Source organism: Schistocerca nitens, chromosome 8 (genome assembly GCF_023898315.1).
Source record: "Schistocerca nitens isolate TAMUIC-IGC-003100 chromosome 8, iqSchNite1.1, whole genome shotgun sequence".
Classification (NCBI taxonomy): Eukaryota; Metazoa; Arthropoda; class Insecta; order Orthoptera; family Acrididae; genus Schistocerca; species Schistocerca nitens.
Genome location: NC_064621.1, coordinates 364,134,733 through 364,154,428, shown reverse-complemented (window position 1 = coordinate 364,154,428; position 19,696 = coordinate 364,134,733). Strand labels below are relative to the sequence as shown.

Genomic DNA, 19,696 nt, shown 5'->3' with positions numbered 1-19,696 from the left:
ACCAGAATGCTGGGAACAGAAATATGAAATACGAGCACTGAATGGTGAATGAAGTGCACACCTTTCAACCTGTACCCTACCCTCGAATGAGCTCACGCTTGACGCCACTGAAGTCGCAGATGGCGGTGGTTTGGGGTGAGTGGAATGCACGCTACAGGGCGTCTGGCTCGGAGCTGCCCCTGAAGTAACCGATTTGTAACAGTTCGTTGTGTCACTGAGGTGTCAACCGCTGCTCAAACTGACGCTGCAGATGCAGTACGATGCGCCAGAGGCAGACGCCGAACACGGTGGTCTTTCTTTGCTGTAGTGCCGCGTGGCCATCAGGAGCCAGGTCTTGCTACCGTACATTCTCGTGACCACCGCTGCCAGCAGTCACGTTCTGTATCGCAGGAGGAACATCCAACCTCCCGTAGCCCTGCTACACTACCTCTTTCAAACTCAGAGAGGTACTGATAATGGTGTCTTTGTTGCCTTAAATGTATTCTTGATTAACATCAGCTCACTACGTCCAGTCTCAGAGGTGATTAATGCTTTCGACCGTTACAGGGCGTATTTAAAGCAAACGTCATTTGCATCTTCGTAGTGGCGTTACTAGCGCCACTCTAATGAAACTGGGACTAAATCTGAATAGACATCATCTTTCAGGTGTAGAAACACCCCTACCAACTTTCGTTTATGTCGGGAACCTCTTGTTGTTGTTGGGATATATATTCAAAAGTTCATGGTTCAAGCCCCAGTAACTTTAGGACGTAATCTGCCATTTATCACTTCATCACAATTTTCAATTAGTTTTTAATGTGAGAAATTGTGTACTTTTGTTCGCTGTCCAAGTCAAAATGCGGGTCCCCTGATAGATGGCAAGCTAAGACACTTCACAGATGGAGGAAGGCTACAGCATTTTACATCCGAACGGACTATACCTTATAAAATACTGTGCTGCACAAGCCACCTGCAAAACGAGAATTGCTTAATATTTACTGTCGTAAATGTAATCACGTATTTTAAACCACCAATTCATATAGTTTTCTTTTGTAATTGCTTTTTCTCAGACCATAAATCGCGTGAGCGGAATTATTTTTAATTAACATATGTAAAAGCACAACAATGGAATGCTAGCAACTTTCTTAATAAGTACCTCAGCGTACAATAAAAGATGTTGAATTTAAATAATATAAATATATTTTTGTCATTTTTGTTTTTAGTCACCTCTCAAAAAGGAGATATCGTTACGATCCCCTAGTTTTGTTCAAAGGGTGGTGCAAGAAAGGAGTAACTTGTTCGAATATCTTCACGTAGACGAGCTCCCTTGCATAGATTCTGTAGTGGACTGACAAGGCAGCCAGTCCACAGTGACGGGTAGCCGAAAGGGCACACGTATACACACGCCGACTGGCGCGAAGCCTGGAACAGGATTCGTAATGAATGTGATAAAGAAAAGAACGTAGCTACTAGAACACTTAACTTTTATATCGTCCTGTGGTATACAGCATTCTTGATGATACAAGTGAGACTATCTTGAGATACATGCAATGGTACAAATGGCGCCTTGCTAGGTCGTAGCCATTAACTTAGCTGAAGGCTATTCTAACTGTCTCTCGGCAAATGAGAGAAAGGCTTCGTCAGTGTAGTCGCTAGCAACGTCGTCGTACAACTGGGGCGAGTGCTAGTCAGTCTCTCGAGACCTGCTTTGTGGTGGCGCTCGGTCTGCGATCCTGACAGTGGCGACACGCGGGTCCGACAAGTACTAATGGACCGCGGCCGATTTAAGCTACCACCTAGCAAGTGTGGTGGCTGGCGGTGACACCACAGATTCCCCAAATGAAATCCAGATTCGACCACTCGTTCATATCTACGCGAAATAGTCCGATGGAGATCTGCTCCTTATATGCTTTCTTCACATCCTGCAAAATAAAAATACAGTTATAGTGTTGTTTCGCAAGGCCATGATTAAGTGCGGAATTAAAATGATAAATTCTGAGTATAGAACAAATGTGCAAATATAGGAGTTCTGCATAATCTCTGTTTGTCGATCTTAATGGATTGGTGTAATGTGGAATAATAATTTTGTCGACATTTAGATCTACAAAAAAATTGTCGTTTGCTATTTAATATGAAGCAGGTTTGTAGAGCGAATTAGATTGTTTCCTTATCTGAGGTTCACTTTTAACAATAATTCATCCGTCATGTTACTGATAACGCTGGGAACAGCATCAGAGATGATGAGTGTACAGGGTGGTCCATTGATAGTGACCGGGCCAAATATCTCACGCAATAAGCATCAAACGAAAAAACTACAAATAACGAAACTCGTCTAGCTTGAAGGGGGAAACCAGATGGCGCTATGATTGGCCCGCTAGATGGCGCTGCCATAGGTCAAACGGATATCAACTGCGTTTTTTTAAAAATAGGTACCCCCATTTTTATTACATATTCGTGTAGTACGTAAAGAAATATGAATGTTTTAGTTGGACCACTTTTTTCGCTTTGTGATAGATGGCGCTGTAATAGTCACAAACGTAAAGTACGTGGTATCACGTAACATACCGCCAGTGAGGACGGTATTTGCTTTGTGATACATTACCCGTGTTAAAATGGACCGTTTACCAATTGCGGAAAAGGTCGATATCGTGTTGATGTATCGCTATTGTGATCAAAATGCCCAACGGACGCGTGCTATGTATGCTGCTCGGTATCCTGGACGACATCATCCAACTGTCTGGACCGTTCGGCGGATAGTTACGTTTTTAAGAAAACAGGAAGTGTTCAGACACATATGCAACGTCAACCACGACCTGCAACAAATGATGATGCCCAAGTAGGTGCTTTAGCTGCTGTCGCGGCTAATCCGCACGTCAGTAGCAGACAAATTGCGCGAGAATCATGAATCCCAAAAACGTCGGTGTTGAGAATGCTACATCAACATCGATTGCACCCGTACCATATTTCTATGCACCAGGAACTGCATGGCGACGACTTTGAACGTCTTGTACAGTTCTGCCACTGGGCACAAGAGAAATTACGGGACGATGACAGTTTTTTGCACGCGTTCTATTTAGCGACGAAGCGTCATTCACCAACAGCGGTAACGTAAACAGGCATAGTATGCACTATTGGGCAACGGAAAATCCACGATGGCTGCGACAAGTGGAACATCAGCGACCTTGGCGGGTTAATGTATGGTGCGGCATTATGGGAAGAAGGATAATTTGACCCCATTTTATCGATGGCAATCTAAATGGTGCAATGTATGCTGATTTCCTACGTAATGTTCTACAGATGTTACTACAAGATGTTTCACTGCATGACAGAATGGCGATGTACTTCCAACATGATGGATGTCCGGCACATAGCTCGCGTGTGGTGGAAGCGGTATTGAATAGCATATTTAATGACAGGTGGATTGGCCGTCGAAGCACCATACCATGGCCCGTACGTTCACGGGATCTGACGTCCCCGGATTTCTTTCTGTGGGTGAAGTTGAAAGATATTTGCTATCGTGGTCCACCGACAACGCCTGACAACATGTGTCGGCGCATTGTCAATGCATCTGCGAACATTACGGAAGGCGAACTACTCGCTGTTGAGAGGAATGTCGTTACACGTATTGCCAAATGCATTGAGCTTGACGCACATCATTTTGAGCATTTATTGCATTAATGTGGTATTTACAGGTAATCACGTTGTAACAGCATGCGTTCTCAGAAATGGTAAGTTCGCAAATGTACATGTATCACATTGGAACAACCGAAATAAATTGATCAAACGTACCTATGTTCTGTATTTTAATTTAAAAAAACCTACCTGTCACCAACTGTTCGTCCAAAATTGTAAGCCATATGTTTGTGACTATTACAGCGCCATCTATCACAAAGCGAAAAAAGTGGTCCAACTAAAACATTCATATTTCCTTACGTACTACACGAATATGTAATAAAAAATGGAGGTACCTATTTTTAAAAAAATCGCAGTTGATATCCGTTTGACCTATGGCAGCGCCATCTAGCGGGCCAACCATAGCGCCATCTGGTTTCCCCCTTCAAGCTAGACGAGTTTCGTTATTTGTAGTTTTTTCGTTGGACGCTTATTTCGTGAGATATTTGACCCGTTCACGATCAATGGACCACCCTGTATATATCTAGTGTTTGCCATTTGTCATTGTTTGCCATTTGTCATATCCTCTGCGAAGAATTTCACATGTTTCGTTTTCGTACCAAAAGATGCAGAATCTGTTACTGTAGGTCGACACTCTATATGGTGTAACTCATTTTAGACCAACACGGACGTAACGAGTCATTACACCAACCCTCTCGATTAATTTTTTGGTATAAACCGATGTTGAGAAAGCACTGTAAAATTGAAGCACAATGCAAAACTTTATACTTATGTTACAACATTATTAATCTACGCAATTCTTCCGAAGCACTGCGGATTGAAAACAGAGCGTGAAACTTGATATTTTCGCTAAGTTCCAGAACAAGCAACTGTCAGTCTGAAATGTGGCCATTGTTTGGAGAAAACACGCGTCAGTCTGCACTGAGTTCTAAAGCAGTCCTCTGAGAGCTCCAGGAGAGGGCGCCCCGGCAGTGAAACCGGAGCTTAATTAAGACCCCGCGGCGTCCGTTCGCTGGTAGGATGGACAGCTTGCATTGTAATTGCTCATGAAGACTGCTTGGAAGTTCGACAGCGCCGTCCCGGGTCTCGGTATCACTAAGGTATTCGCTGCATCGCTGGCTGTTCTCGCTATTCGAAAGGCTAGTTTGTATTGTATCTCTGATCAACTCAGAGTCACTTTCACTTTTGAGCTTCCCGAGTGTACGTTATTACTGAGTTCACCGTTTCATGTTTTGTGGCGCTACAATAGCTGGAGCAGTAAAGTTAATTCAAAAAGTATAACAGTAACTGAAGTAGTATATTCAACTACTGCTGCTTGTCCCTGATAAAGCAACATCGTGTTTAAATTAATAGCTTGTGTTTTACTGGCGAGAGTCGTATTGCGTATTGAAAAAAAAAGACATGGAATTTCACTGTCCTGCCGGACTAGTTAACAGTATATCAAGTTCCCTATTATCGGGGCGCGCATTACCTCTGCATAACCTGGAGATTTTTGAAAAAATTAGAAACTAATCAACAACTTTCCTGTTACAATTAGACTAGGTATTTTCGTTTAGAATATAAATTTCTGGTAGAGAAGACTCACAGATGTGGTTAAATAGTGACGCCTGTGAAGCATCGTTCTATGCTACTATGCAGGATAAATTCGTTTGACTGTACCGATGTTCAACTCTCTGGAAATGAGAACCATGTTCAGGCAAAAACACTGAATGAAAAACAGAAACGAATAATAACTGACACAATTTCCCCAAATTGCAAGGAAGTGATACAAGTACAGTGTGGTTTAAGAGCTATTTTGTAGGTAAGTTGTCAGTTTCCAGCGAGCACTACGTTAGTGATGTAGTCAACTTGCAAAGTGAGATGTGGTATTTCTTTTTTAAAATATAGCAAACGGCAGATTCCGGTAACAACATGCGTATTTTGAATTATTCGTGTTTTTCTGTTAAACATGGAGTTTTTAGACCGTTTGAGCCCTAATAATTGAGAGTTTGCTATATTTACGAAACGTTTTTGGCGCTACTGGGAGATACCATAGAAATCCCAGTGCTAACGCCAAGCCTGGATAAAGAAGGAGGGTTGGGTGTAGGGCTAACAACCCTACCCCGGAAAAAAGAGCTGGTTGCGGAACCAAAGGTTCAAATGGCTCTGAGCACTATGGGACTTAACAACTTAGCTCATCAGTCCCCTAGAACTTAGAACTACTGAAACCTAACTAACCTAAGGACATCACACACATCCATACCCGAGGCAGGATTCGAACCTGCGACCGTAGCAGTCCCGCGGTTCTGGACTGCAGCGCCTAGAACCGCAAGGCCACCGCGGCCTGCGGAGGACAAACGAAGACGGACGGATGTAACGGATAAACTGCCTTGGCAACGAAACCAGCATATGAATTGGTATTTGGCGGCATGGAATGTGCGAACACTGAACAATACTGTAGGACTACAGAATCTGAAAAAGGAAATAAAGAAATATAATGTGATCTTGGTGGCAATAAAAGAGATGAAATGGAAAGGAAGTGGAATATTAGCTTCTGGGACACACACATTTTTCTACAGCTATGGAGGCAGAGGATATGGGGGCACAGGTTTTTTGGTTCATAATTCTTGAAATTTAAGACTGTTGGTGAATGAATCTGCGCACTACGAATTAAGGCCCGCTTCTTCAATATGTCCTTCATACGTACGTATACCGTAATAGAAGATGCAGAGCTGGGTGGAAAAAGATATATTCTATCAACAACTGGAACAGGAAATAGCAAGGTAGCAAAGCATGATGTTAAGATGGTCTGGGGGGACTTCAATGCTCAAGACGGAAGAGAAATTGCACATAGGAAAGCAGCTGGTAAGGAGAGTTTGCATGAAGCTTCTAATGACAATGATACCGGACTAACTGATTTTGCCAAAGGCAGCAACTTGATTATTAAAAGCACATGGATGCAAAGGAATTATATAAGGAAAGTTACATGGTGCTCCCCAGATGGGATTACAGAAAATCGGATTGATCACATACTCGTAGATAGGAGATAAGCTTCAAATATATTAGAAGTGGATAGGAATCACGTTTTAGATGGAGATAGTCGTTACTATTTGGTAAGAATCAAATACAGACAGAGGATAGCCAATTACAGAAAACAGTATAAAATTATTATGACAAATAGACTTAATGAAGCCAACGGTCGAAGATATAATACAGGAGACAGCTGAAACTGTACTGGGTAGAAAGAAGCAATTCAGATCCCAGGTCTGGTTTGATGAAGATTGTAGGAGGAAGATAGAAGAAAGGAATGAGGTAAGAAAAAGAATGCCACAGAGGAGAACAAGAATTACTGTAGAAGAATACCAGGAGAAGAGAAAGGAAACAGATATAGTATGTTGGAGGAAAAAGAGAGAATTCGAAACACGGTGGAGAGAGTAAGACTTCTCAGGAAACAAGGAAATTCTATATGAGGGTGAAAGATATAAAGAAAGTGTTCCAACCCAAAACTGTCTTCTGTAAAGATAAGGAGCGAAATCTGGTAGGAGGAAAAGATCAGATTTTAGACAGGTGGGTGGAGAACTTTTGTGAACTATTGAATACAGAATCGAAAAACGAAGGTGAAGTAGATGCTGCTAGGTAGAAGAGGTGCAATAGGAAGTAAACAGAGAATAAGAGTACCAGGAATCTGTCGAGGAACCTACACTGGAAGAAGTTTAAGCTAGTATCAAGACTCTTAAAAACAATAAAGCTCCGGGAGAAGATAATATTACAGCAGAAACGATTGAAATGTGGCGGAGAAGAACTAATGACGGTTTTTCATTAGATTATAGTGGAAATGTGGCGGAAAGAAAATATGCCGGAACAGTGGAATACAGCAATACTTTGCCCTGTACATAAGAAAAATGACAAAGACGACTGTGTGAATTATAGAGGAATTGCACTGCTCTGTATAGTACGTAAAGTATTAGGGAAATTCATGGCGGGACGACTCATAACATGTGTAGAAGAGTGTCTAGAAGACTACCAGTGTGGTTTCAGAAGTAATAGATCGACTACAGATCAGATTTTTACTATCAGACAGATCCCTAAAAAAATGTTATGACATCGATGTCCACCAGCTGTTTCTTGATGTGGATAAGCTTATGATACTATCAAAAGGGAGCAACTCTGGTAGTAATGCAAGACGCAGGAATGAAAGTAAACGCTCATTCTGAGCAAGTGTAGCAATCAGTACAATCATTTATTCTTATAAATTAGCTGTACTGCCCGTTTGTATAGAGTAACTTCATGTGCAAATTTCTGAAGCCGATAGTAATCAGTACTATTTCAAATGATGATCTTTTTAGATAGTGAATTAAAATAATAATAGTTCATGCTCCTGTCAGGGAGACTTTGTTAGTAGGTTATCATATGTTATTCCGCATTTGTTCATTTTACTGGGTAATATTTTTTGCCAATAGCAAGTGTTGTTGTGACACAGTGTGTACTGCTACATTTATTGGCCATTCTATGTTCTGCATAAGTATTAGTTGTTGTGCTGTTTTCTATGGCAAGTTAACTATAATATTGGGAGTAACTGTTTTACAAGAGATTAGCTGGGGTATCAAGTGAGGTTAGTTTCCTTAGGTGAAGTTTATTTCCGCTTTGCCATAAAACTGGATACCGCATTGCCTAATTAGCCTGGCGACAGTATGTACACATAATTACAGTTTACTTTCGTATTAGTAGAACGGCAGTTCAAAACCTGTTTGCTTTGCTGTTTTACTGATTCACTTATTCCACGATTACAAAATTGTAGTACGATTCTTTGTGATCAGGTACTGTCACGGTCAGGCTAAACCCTTCACAGAAGGTTGACATTGTCGGCGATTGCCAATTTGGTAAGGGCCGGCAGAGTTACAATACCACTTCTCGTTAGTTCCTTCCACTTACGAAAGTGTGTTAATTTCTATGATTACCTTTAAATATTGTTCCATAATACCTCAATGGCCGATATTACTGTAAGTTTTATTGTTAAGTCATCGTGCGTGGTGGTCAGTCGTAGTTATTTCTTTCGTTCACGTCACATTTCCGCGTCTGTCCTTTCCACGATCTTGCTGTCTCGATTTTGTAGAAATTTGCACTCCTCGAACTGCCAAGTTAGTTTGTACACAAAATGTCCTGTAAGGAAAGCATATCTTCTGGACGCTTCTGAGGCAACAACGGGTTTCTAGGATTCCTGCCAAATGATTCGTTGCAGACGGATTTCACGGAACCAGCGCACTTAAGTCCGGCGACAGGCGGCGTGTTGTTGTGTCTTTCCGTGCGGCGCGCGTCGGAATCCACTCTCCGCTATCTCGTGCGTCTGTCAGCGCGCCGCAAGGCTGCCGTCCAGGACCTGACAACCCGCTGGGCAAACACGAGAACTTCTGTAGTTACCGGACGCCGCACTGAGGATACAGCAGTATCTCTGGCACCGTCGCCGACCATTGCAACAAGGATTGTTGTCTTCTCAGCAGGTTAGTCACCCAGAGATTAGTTCCTCTAGTCCTTACAGTTTCATGCGCACATCGTAATATAACTATTTTACCTCTGTAGAAATGTACAAACAATTCATCTAGTATGAGATTTTCATTCTGCAGAGGAGTGTGCGCTGATATCAAACTTCCTGGCAGATCAGAACTGTGTGCCGGACCGAGACTCGAACTCCGGACCTTTGCCTTTCGCGGACAAGTGCTCTACTAACTGGGCTACCCAAGCACGACTCACGCCCCGTCTTCACAGCTTTACTTCTGCCAGTACCTCGTCTCCTACCTTCCAAACCTTGCAGAAGCTCTTCTGCGAACCTTGCAGAACTAGCACCCCTGAAAGAAAGGGTATTACGGAGACATGGCCTAGTCACAGCCTAGGGGATGTTTCCAGAATGAGATTTTCACTCTGCAGCGCAGTGTGCGCTGATATCAAACTTCCTGGCAGATCAAAACTGTGTGCCGGACCGAGACCCGAACTCGGGACCTTTGCCTTTCGCGGGCAAATGCTCTACCAACTGAGCTACCCAAGCACGACTCACGCCCCGTCCTCACAGCTTTACTTCTGCCAGTACCTCGTCTCCTACCTCCCAAACCTTACAGAAACTCTCCTGCGAACCTTGCAGAACTAGCACTTCTGAAAGAAAAGAGCACTTGCCCGCGAAAGGCAAAGGTCTCGAGTTCGACTCTCGGTCCGGCACACAGTTTTGATCTGCCAGGAAGTTTCAATTCATCTAGTAGTTTGGAAATCTTACAGTGGGATTTGCTATTATCAAAAACCCCACCATTCTTATCGAATTTAGCGACTACGAAGTTGTGATTCAAGTGTGATATGACGTAACATCCTGGTACTCCTGAAGTTCGTCCTGAGAGGGGTATTTAAGGATGAATTCGTACGTAATGACGTGGTAATCATCATGAACTTTACATATGTAGTTATTACGAACGGTTATAACGCATAGCGCACATCGATAAGAATTACAGAAAATATAAAAGAAAGTACAAAATTTCGATCTTTGCGAAAGTGTAGTGAATAGTAGTTTCATATTTTTAAGTCAACAACTTTCAAACAATGATTTTATTTTGGAACTCTTCCATTTGGTCCGCGTTTGCATAGAAAAACAGTAATATCAGAAATTGAGTCCGCCTTGATGCAAAACAACTTGTTGTTCGTTTATTTCTTTATTATCCCAAACTAGTAATATCCTGGATCAGAAACAAAGAGCGAAAGTTTTGTTTTTATGTGTATAACATCAGCCACATACCATCCAACGAACGTGAGTACACGAATAGCTAAGTAACAGCTCACTACGCACTAAATAACTGCTTTCCACAATACTACCACAACCCCAAGTACATATTGTTGACATACAAAGTTCACCTTTTAGTATTTTGTTTAATAACTGCCCCTCACATGGTTGCAGATGACATGATGTTCGCTAAGTAAAAAAAACGGCAACAGGAAAAAAAGAGCACAGAAAATATGTTGCAAACAGCGCCAATAATTGCTTAAAAGATGCTGTAACATACAATAAGTAAGGTAGTATGAAAGTATCCATAGAAAACTATATTTCAAAAGACGAATAGTAAAAATGTAATAATGTTTTACTTCGTTTGTATAACCATGGTATTTTTCTGCATGTTTTAGATTAAAAAACCCCACTGATGATGGTGATATTGGTGGCCGAAACTAGTTTGGGATAATAAAGAAATAAACGAATAACAAGGTGTTTTGCATCAAGGCGGACTCAATTTCTGATATTACTGTACAACTTTCAAACAGATAAATCGGTCGTAACTGGACAGGATTCTGTTTTATTCTGTCCTTAGCCCCCTGGATCTGACACTCATGGATATCTTTTTATGGGATTAAAGAAAAGAAAGTTTGTAAGTGCCTTCAACATTTGTGGTCCTGTCCTCCTCAGTTGCGCGTAATACTACGGTATATTGATAATTTTCACTTATGGACCGTCTGACAGCAACTGAATAAAACACAATTTTAGTGCCATACGCGTTTCGCCTTTATTTTCTGCAAGGCATCATCAGTGGCCTGGAATATGTACATATGTTAGCTATTTTATTTACATTTTTGTCACTGTGCCTATAGGTTATAAACAGTTCTAGTGGTTGGTATTTCCTATTAAGTAGTAATGTTTTGAACTGTACTTACAGGTTGCGTAGGCAGTTTCTTACATATTACGCTCCTGTTGCATTTTTGGTGTTGTTCTTCTTCCTATGAGCGCCAATTTGCTGTTTTTTCGCATTCCACAGCACTAAGCACTGAGCGCTTGTTTTAATGCAATGTTTTGGTTTCTGTTGCCGACTGTCAAATGTTTTTGCCAAAGATCGAATATTACTGCCAAACTTATGAGTAACTATTGAAGTATCTGTGGTCTGTTCGTGTATGCATTTGTGTGTGTGTGTGTGTGTGTGTGTGTGTGTGTGTGTGTGTGTGTGTTTTGGTGTCGTATTAATTTAATTTAATTTTATTTTATTGTATTTATTTATTTTTGTTTTTGTCCTGTGTATGTGTGTGTGTGTGTGTGAACACACACACACACATACACAGGACAAAAACAAAAATAAATAAATACAATAAAATAATATTAAATTAAATTAATACGACACCAAAACACACACACACACACACACACACAAATGCATACACGAACAGACCACAGATACTTCAATAGTTACTCATAAGTTTGGCAGTAATATTCGATCTTTGGCAAAAACATTTGACAGTCGGCAACAGAAACCAAAACATTGCATTAAAACAAGCGCTCAGTGCTTAGTGCTGTGGAATGCGAAAAAACAGCAAATTGGCGCTCATAGGAAGAAGAACAACACCAAAAATGCAACAGGAGCGTAATATGTAAGAAACTGCCTACGCAACCTGTAAGTACAGTTCAAAACATTACTACTTAATAGGAAATACCAACCACTAGAACTGTTTATAACCTATAGGCACAGTGACAAAAATGTAAATAAAATAGCTAACATATGTACATATTCCAGGCCACTGATGATGCCTTGCAGAAAATAAAGGCGAAACGTGTATGGCACTAAAATTGTGTTTTATTCAGTTGCTGTCAGACGGTCCATAAGTGAAAATTATCAATATACTGTTGTAAGTGCCTCTTTAACCAAAAACAATTCCCAAACTCAAAATAAACATTTCCAATGCGGTCACATCGTTGACTCCACACATTCTACAGAATCTATAGAGTGAAATGGATTATTGGTTAGATAATGTCCATGTGACCAACGCATCGCATGTACAACACCTACAAAGTATGTAAAATAATTCAACTTTCTATTCAGTCTTTGTAATTCTTATCGACGTATCGCTTTGTTTATCCGTCTGTAATCACCATATTCATTTTTCCCTGTACTCTGCTCTCAGTCGTTTCCCAGATACAGCTGTCTCAAACTATCAAGAATGGGAATGACAGTAAACTACTGCAGTTTGACTTGAAGAACCTGTTACTGATCTAACTGGAGAAAACATATAAGGTTTTAAACGCCTTGTCGACGACGAGATCATTACAGCCGGAGCACACCCCTGGAATGAACAAAAATGTGATTTAGAGAAAACATAAAAAATCTAAATCTTACGGTAGGACGGGGGTTTCTGTTCCGTTCCTTCCGAGATGAATCAACTGTCTAACCACTGCGACACCTTGTTCTGTCACCTGGAAGACTTGTAGATTCTAAGTGAATAGTTATTTTAACCTCTAAGTCTAGTGTTTATAGCGGTAGACTGATGTCTTATTTTCATTTTACCTATTCAACTCATGCTCCTTAAAGCCACCAACTTCAGTACACTAAGTATCTAAAAAATGTTGTGCTGCTAATAGCAATTGGTCTCCATAATCTTTTTCAGCATGCACGAGGGTTATTAAAAAGCGAAAAAAGCAATTTCATTCTCTTGTTCAGGCTTGTTTTACGTCGACTGGAACCACACAAAGAACTATCTAGTGGCTGAAGATCGGTTCACTTCGGTGGCCATACGACGGTATCGTAAGGAACAGACCAGTTGCGTGTATAAGAGGGGTGTGGGTGGGACTTCCGGGCTTAAGTCACCCGACATGTGAAATGATAGTCATCTTTGTCTTACACACATGCACACAATGTAGTAATATTATGGATAGAAAACTAGGGTTAACAACACTCTGCTTCAAAGGCAGGTTTGCTGTTACATTATGCCAACGACGACTGATTCCGAACAACTTTCCGAGCAAAACAGAACCGCCTACAGCTGGTGTGGTTGTACGTTGAGACTGGTTGATAGTAAATAGTTTATTAAAGCATTATAGCTTATTCAGTTAAACAAGCTTCTCCATTACATAGCAACATTATATGTTTCCAATTCTCTTTTAGTAACAAGTATCAATTTAACCTCCATGGTGAATTAAATACAAAGCTTATGAGCTCAGTATCGGAACATTTTTATGAATACAAAAATAATGCGCATTATAGAGGTGGTGGACACATTATCGGAACATGTGCTGACCAGGAAATTTTCTAATTTGTTTCGTACACGATTCTCTGCGTTACCAGTTGTTAAATTGTTGATATGATAGTTTTGTGAAAACCAGTATTATTGAAGCTGGTATCGTGAAGTCTCAAAATCAAGAGCTAAGACAACGCATCGCAAAATAAATACTGGAAACATCGTGAACTACTTCTCCAAAACACCACGTTTAGAAGAAACTCTGCCCTCTAAAGCCGGAAAAATGGATTATCCTCCACAGTTGTCGCCGCTGCTGTTTTCAAACAATGGAAACAAAAAAGCTAATTCAAAATCACATTTGACTGCTCCTGAACCGAAATCGACACCTTCCATTGACACATCAAGCTCTGACAATCCACCACCAGGCTGTAAGTTGCACGTAAGTGATTGTTTGCTATCAAATAAAGAAAAAGTAGATGACCACGTGAAGCTACACTATTTCAAAAACCTTTTTGTGCCCGACGCAACTAACAAATTTCGCCTAACCTTGCAAAGTGGCCAATTTCGTAAGTTCAAATTAATTTGGATGGAGAAATATTTTTGGTTAGTATACTCTTCCAAAGAGTGCCTTCTGTAAGTAATGTGCGTTTTTCGCTAACAGTACAAGATCGGGTAAATGTGGTCATAAAAATGTTGGAGATATGCTAAGCACCAAGTTTCCGAAGTAGAAGATGCCCTTGAATATTCTGCATCCATGCGATCAACGTTCGCCACAAGGCTGCTGTAACCGATGGTGACAATTTTCTTCACATGCAGATGAACAAGACAGAAGATATCAAACATTTCCTGGACAAAGGCTTGGAGGATCAACTGAAAAAAAAAGAAAAAGTCCCTATCATTGAGGCGGTGATTCTCTGTGGAGGTTTAGAGATTGCATTAAGGGGACACAGGGGCTTCGGGTCTATTAAAGCTGGCAAACAATATGGCAACAACATGGTTAACTTTCGCGCCATTCTAAAATATTGCACGAAAGATGACAAAAACGAGTAAATCTGGAAAGAACTGGTAAACGCGACAAGTAAATTGGTGCGACAATCCAAAATCGGATCTTCATTTGCCTCATTAACCAACTCCTGGGAAGGCTTGTGCAGCGTGTTAATGATGCCAAAGCTTTCAGATTCTTGCAGATAACACTTTGTACGTTGCTGAAATAGAGCAAATCTCTCTTTGTGTCCGTTATATTTCCCCATATCGCAAGATTCGTGAAGATTTCCTCCAATTTGTTTCAATGTTTGATATGAAGGGCAAAGGATTAGCTGGATCTATAACTGGAAACTTGTAATATTTGGTGTTTGTATGTCGTTTTGGCGAGGACAGAGCTAGGATGGTGCTGCATGCGTGTCGGGAAAAGCTCGTGGGGCTGATGCATTCGTACAACAGTACTATCGTTTAGCTCTATACTCTCATCGTGCAGTTTATAGTTTCAATTTGGTAGTCACCTACACATGCAATATTCCACATACCAGGAATTCACTAGGAATACTGAAAATAGAGGTAGTACTTAATTTCTTTGGGCCACTAAAATGTAGGCAAATACTAAATGACGCCCTTCAATCATTATCCGATGTTTGAGACAGGAGTATGAAACGTATGGCACTCATTAGAGGAGTGAGCGTCTTCGCAGGGCAAAAGACTTCAAGGAAATACGTGGTTGTTTTGTTTGAGCTCTGGGGAAGATTCAAGAATTTGGCAGCAAGACCACATCCCACGCTGCCCTGAATCTGTTAGCAGGCATCACTAGCAGATTTTGTCGTCTGCTCGGCTATACTTTCTGAACTATTTGCGCTGGCTGATTCCACCCTCAGCTTTAGCGCCAATATAAAGATTTTGCAGAGTGAATCAGCGTTGCCGGGGATCTCAAAAGTGAACTGCTGGCAATGAGAGAAAATGTTGACGATACTTTCAGCCGTCTAGTCTTAGAAGTCAAGGAATTAGTTTCAGTCAATGGAGCCATCGGGATACCAGTGTTGATGTTGAGGGTTATATGAAAGTGTTCAAGTTCATACCCTTTCTGGATGCCTTCATTAGGTCACTTTAGGATCAGTTCTTGACGCACTGTGAACTTGCTAACAACTTTAATTGTCCTCTACCACGAAAAACTGAAGAGATACGTATCATTGACGGAGTTACGAAACTCCATTCATTGTATGCTTCATATCCGTTGGTCGTCTATATAACAACAACAACGGCTGATCTGAGACACTTTTATCAACATCTGACTTGACTGGAGCAGTTGGCTCAAAACGCAATGGAAGCTTTGTCTGTCAGTGACCGTCAAGTCTATCCTAAAGTGTTTCGTAAACTTCTTGCCAACTCTACCAGTGACATCGGGTACGAATAAACGTAGTTTCTCCACCCTTAAGAGAATCAGAATCGAGAATACCCGATGAATACAACTCGCCGAGAAGAAAAAATTTATGCCCAAGCTGTAATCAGAGATAAGGCAAAACAAAGATACCGTCATCTTCCTTTTGTACTTTAAATTTTTAGTAAATGGTTTAAACATTTGTTCTCTTTATGCGCATTAAGGTATCAGACACAAACATTTTATACTCTTCATAATAAATGGACACTGGCCTGGACTATAAAAATAGGCAGTTAATAGAATCGGCACATAATTTTTTTTTAGCTACTGGATTATGTTTTATTAAAACTATTTACAGTTCATCACCTGATATCGTGATGTAATTCGTAACCTCAATAAATTGTTTTCGTGATGTCATAAGTGTTATTATTAAACAAATATAAAACAATGAAACACTTTATTTTTATAATTTTGGACATTAAATTAGTATGGATCAAAAAATTAATTTTTCAGTTTCAGCTACTACAAAATGAAAGGCATAGCCCCACCCCCCCCACAAAAAAATTGTAAATATGCCACTGGAACAATCCAACACATCAGGCGAGGTGGTTGAGTGATTGCCACGCTTTTCGGCTGATGAAATCTCCCTGTCGGACTGCTTGAGTTTTCCGCGTTTTCACTAAATCGCTTTAGGTCCTAGTCATATGGTTTTGTGCTCCGTGTCTAATGTCTTGTCGTAGGACGATCGTTACACCCTTTCTTACTTTCCTCCGAAACAACTCGAAAAGATGTTTGTTGACGAACTTGCTCTCATAACTGGTACTCGATTTCGGATCAGACGTTGTCTCCGTTTCGGTATGCAGTGAGGGAAGAATGGGTTCAGTCATGTTTCCCCATATTCTGTGAGGCTTGGGGTCTGCAGCCGGATGATGTTGATTTCTTGCCACAATATTACGGCTGGTAACCGTCCAGCCACCTTCAGGTGGAGGACACTCACCTGAAGATGGCTGGACAGTTGCCAGCCGAAATATTGTGGCAAGAAGTCAACATGTTCCGGCTGCAGTCACAAAATATCATAGAATATTGAGCACGCCGGGAAGCTTCAAGAATCACATGTTTCCCTTTGCATATCGATCTTTTATCTAACTCTCATACTCCTCCAAAGCAGATCCTCTACAGGCGGTCACGCAAAAGCCACGTCGCCTTTCTCCCAGATTTTAATATTTACGATCCCTGAGCTTCTTTAAACCTTTTTGTAGGGTATACTGATGTGTTACAGTACGTCTCTGCATTCGTTAGAAGCCTGCCGTGTGCATACCTGTAACTATCCCAAATGTTTCAGCAGGAGTTCGGAATAAGTCGCACTACTGATTTTTAACTGGTTTATTCTACACTGAAGCACCACAGAAACTGGTTTAGGCAAGCGTATTCAAATACAGAGATACGTAAACAGACAGAATACGGTGCTGCAGTCGTCAACACTTAAATAAGACAAGTGTCTGGCGCATTTGTTAGATCGGTTACTGCTGCTACAATGGCAGGTTATCAAGATTTAAATGAGTTTGAACGTGGTGATATAGTCTGCACACTAGCGATGGGACACAGCATCTCCGAGGTAGCGATGTAGTGGGGATTTTCCCGTACGACCATTTCACGAGTGTACCGTGAATATCAGAAATCCGGTAAAATATCAGATCTCCGACATCGCTGCAGCCGGAAAAAGATTCTGCAAGAACGGGACCAACGACGACTGAAGAGAATCGTTCAACAAGACAGAAGTTCAACCCTTCCGCAAATTGGTGCAGATTTCAATGCTGGGCCATCAAGTGTCAGCGTGCGAATCATTCAACGAAACAACATTGACACGGGCTTTCGGAGCCGAAGGTCCGCTCATGTACCTTTGATGACTGCACTACGCAAATCTTCGCGCCTCTCCCGGGCCCATCAACACCGACATTGGACTGTTGATGAAACATGTTGCGTGGTCTCATTTCATGAATCCATAGACCCTGCATGTCCTCAGGAGACTGTTCAAGCTGGTGGGGGCTCTGTAATGGTTTGGGACGTGTGCACTTGGAGTGATATGGGGCCTCTGATATGTCTAGACACGAATATGACCTGTGACACGTAAATAAGCATCCTTTATGATCACCTGCATCCATTCATGTCCATTGTGCATTCCGACAGACTTGGGCAATTCCAGGAGGACAATGCGACACACCATACTTCCAGCTTTGCTACAGAATGACTCCAGGAACAGTCTTCTGAGTTAAACACTTTCGCTGGTCACCAGTCTACCCATACATGAACGTTATTGAGCATATCTGGGATGCCTTGAACGTGCTGTTCAGAAGATATCTCCACCCCCTCGTACTCTCACAGATTTATGGACAGTTCTGCAGGATTCATGATGTCAGTTCCCTTCAGCATTACTTCAGACATTAGTCGAGTCCACGCCACGTGGTGTTGCGTCACTTCTGCGTGCTTGCGGGGGCTCTACGCGATATTAGGCAGGTGTATCAGTTTCTGTGGCTCTTCAGTGTACGTATCACGTTATCCCCGATGCCTGTCAACAGTTCAGCCATCCATTCGCCTTTCCTGCAATTGATTTCTAGTGTTAGTCATTTCATAAATTTTCGTAGTACTAATCCTAAACACGTAAATGACATGGCAGGCTCATGTTGTGGTCAGGTACTATTGGGTTTCTTCCCTTTGTTATAGTCTTTGCCTTGCATTTGTCCACACTGAGTCATAACTCTATTTCTGCACCGTAAGTGGAAATACTGTTTTACAAGAACTTGCAACCAACAACGAGACTTCCCTGTCGGCAACGAATGAACTGGAAGTTGGCCCTGAACGAAAGTAAATGTAACATAGTGCGCAAAGCTAGTCGAAGTAATCCACCACTTTACGACCACACTACTCGCGACAAATCACTCGAGACAGCAAATGCCGTAAAATTCCTAGGAGTTACCACAAAATGCCTAGGAGTTACCATTCGGAGAGTCCTACAATGATCATATAAAAATAAGTAGTAGCGACAGCAGATGCCAGGCTGGGATTCATTAAAAGAATCTTCAGGAAATGTAATTTATCCACGAATGAAGTGGCTTTCACTTGTTCAGAGGATTATTGAGTATTTCTCATTAGCCAGGGACCCTTATCAAGTTGAATTAATAGAAGAAGTAGAGAAGATACAACGAAGATTGGCGCGTTTCGTGAAGGAATCATTCAGTCGGTGTGAGAGCATTACGAAGATGCTCAACTAAATCCTGTGGCAGACGCTACAATGGAGGCATTATCCGTCATGGAGAAGTTTACTACTGAATTCCCTAGAAAGTACGTTCCGTAGATACTGTAACAACGTATTACTCCCTCCCATACCCGTCTCGCGATATGACAACAAAGAGAAAATCTGAGAAATTGGAGCTAATACCGAGGTTTACCAGCAGTCATTGTTCCCATGCTCCGTTCGCGAATGGAACAGGAAATGGAAAATTAGTATGCATATGGTGAGGAAAGCCAGCTGCTACATAATCGTTGAAATTTATGTTGGAAACCTTCAGCTGTCTTTTATTTTGCTCAGTGCTACTAGATTGGATCATAGACCATTTTAGATATTAGCAAATGTACATGGCAGGAATGTTACACCACGATGTAAACGGTTACAAACTGCTGTTCCAGGTCAGCTATAGTAGATAAAACTGTCAGCATAACAAGGAGACTTCCGATGTGAATAAGCCTTCTTGATGACAATTTCCCTGTGCAACTATTTAT

General features: G+C 41.4%; 1 protein-coding gene across 1 annotated transcript in view; it reads left to right on the top strand.

Moving 5' to 3' along the window:
• The first annotated feature begins 9,016 nt into the window (after positions 1-9,016).
• Positions 9,017-19,696, top strand: part of LOC126199136 (lipase 3-like) — a 124,655-nt gene continuing 113,975 nt past the window's right edge. Inside the window, exon 1 of the mRNA XM_049935892.1 lies at positions 9,017-9,089. The gene's annotated coding sequence lies outside the window, so the exon portion shown is untranslated. The remainder of the gene's footprint in view (positions 9,090-19,696) is intronic.